Here is a 2,500-nt window from a genome sequence, read left to right on the forward strand (position 1 = left end):
AATTGAAAAAAAGTTGAAAAAAAAAATTTTTGGGGACTTAGAAAATTTTCACACATGTGTCAGACTTCCAGACAGGGGAGCGTGTCAGTGCGCGCATCCGATTTCAGTTCCAGAGCGATTCGCGCGATGAGTCCTTGATACTTAGTCGTTTTTGGCAAAATTTCTGACTTTTTGAAAATTTCACAATTTTGTGAAAACTTCCACAAAATGAGGTTCTAGTATGTTAGAGGGCATCCCAGGAGGGCTCCAAAAGTGTGGGTAAAATATATATCCCACAGGGGGAAAATTGAAAAAAAGTTGAAAAAAAAAAATTTTTGGGGACTTAGAAAATTTTTCAACTTTTGTCAGACTTCCAGACAGGGGAGCGTGTCAGTGCGCGCATCCGATTTCAGTTCCAGAGCGATTCGCGCGATGAGTCCTTGATACTTAGTCGTTTTTGGCAAAATTTCTGACTTTTTGAAAATTTCACAATTTTGTGAAAACTTCCACAAAATGAGGTTCTAGTATGTTAGAGGGCATCCCAGGAGGGCTCCAAAAGTGTGGGTAAAATATATATCCCACAGGGGGAAAATTGAAAAAAAGTTGAAAAAAAAAATTTTTGGGGACTTAGAAAATTTTCACACATGTGTCAGACTTCCAGAGAGGGGAGCATGTCAGTGCGCGCATCCGATTTCAGTTCCAGAGCGATTCGCGCGATGAGTCCTTGATACTTAGTCGTTTTTGCAAAATTTCTGACTTTTTGGAAAATTTCACAATTTTGTGAAAACTTCCACAAAATGAGGTTCTAGTATGTTAGAGGGCATCCCAGGAGGGCTCCAAAAGTGTGGGTAAAATATATATCCCACAGGGGGAAAATTGAAAAAAAGTTGAAAAAAAAAATTTTTGGGGACTTAGAAAATTTTTCAACTTTTGTCAGACTTCCAGACAGGGGAGCGTGTCAGTGCGCGCATCCGATTTCAGTTCCAGAGCGATTCGCGCGATGAGTCCTTGATACTTAGTCGTTTTTGGCAAAATTTCTGACTTTTTGAAAATTTCACAATTTTGTGAAAACTTCCACAAAATGAGGTTCTAGTATGTTAGAGGGCATCCCAGGAGGGCTCCAAAAGTGTGGGTAAAATATATATCCCACAGGGGGAAAATTGAAAAAAAGTTGAAAAAAAAAATTTTTGGGGACTTAGAAAATTTTTCAACTTGTGTCAGACTTCCAGAGAGGGGAGCATGTCAGTGCGCGCATCCGATTTCAGTTCCAGAGCGATTCGCGCGATGAGTCCTTGATACTTAGTCGTTTTCAGAAGTCACAATTTTGACTTCCAGGACCCGCAAAACGTTTGTAAATTGAGCCCGCTCCCCAGTTCCAAGCGTTTTGAGGTGTCCCCGGTTGCAGTAATGCAGCCTGCCCACTAGATGTCGCAAAAGAGACAAAAAGTGAAAAAGAACCAGAATGAGGAAATTCCAGGGAGCCGAATCCGCCTGACAGTTCCAGGCGATCGGGCACTTTTTTGCATGCGTCCCTAAAGTGGGTATAGGGTGACACTCCATGCAAAGACCCAGTTTTGCACACCACCGGCAGAATATATGAGAGAGAGGTACCTCTCAGCCCCGACACATTTCGACTCATTTAAGCTGGTTTTCACCTCCGTAGGCCTGGGTATGCGTTTTGGCTATGAGTCCCTGTTCGGCTGGAGGTCTGCACCTTGGCTGAACCCAGGCTTCCGCAGCTGCGTGGGGGGACTTTTGCCGGTCGCCTATCCCAAGTCAGAGAGGTGTTCCTGGGTTGAAGTGAGCCTGGCCAGACCCCCCCGCGGGCCCTGGTTCTCCACATGGGGGCGCCGTCAAGGCTAAAATCTGGATTTTTAGGCCGAGGAGAGGCTCCATGAGGGCGGATGCTTTTGTGGCTTCGACCCCAGTGCTGTTCCACATCCAGTACCCCCCCGCAAGGGCGCCTGTACCCGAGTCGCGCTTCCAGGACTCGTGGGCACGTATCTCCCGACGACAGGGGTTTGCAGCCTCCGTACTTGGGCAAGTCCCTACATGCACCCCTGCTCTTCCTCCGATCGATCTGGCGCAGCGCTCCCGGGTGGGGAGGTGGCGCCGCTCGCTCGGCCCGGGCTTTGGAGCCCGCGCTGGCTTAAGGTGAGCGGTCCCCTTCCTCCTCTACCCCCGGGCTTCCGACACCTATCTTTGGGCGCGCATGCCGGCCTCGCCTCCCGTCTGCGGAGGTGGCCGAGCCGTGGGGAGTTTGACCCGAACCGAGCGAAGGCAGTGGTCCGACGACCCGTACGGGCGAACGGCGGGGCGCCCACCCAGCCAGGCGTGGGGGCCCGTCGTCCGAATCGCTCCCTGTGCGGGGAAGCACAGCGATCTTCTCCGAGGGCGGCCCTTTTCTTCCAGATGCGTACCCGGCCAGCGGAGGCTCGCGCTGCCCCTCGTGTCCGAAAGGGCGGCCTCCGCGGCGGTGGCGACAGCGGCGGCGGTGGGTGGCCTCTCCGCGCCACTGCCG

Source organism: Phyllobates terribilis, unplaced genomic scaffold, assembly GCF_046119375.1.
Source record: "Phyllobates terribilis strain yellow unplaced genomic scaffold, ASM4611937v1 Scaffold_3097__1_contigs__length_90573, whole genome shotgun sequence".
Lineage (NCBI taxonomy): Eukaryota > Metazoa > Chordata > Amphibia > Anura > Dendrobatidae > Phyllobates > Phyllobates terribilis.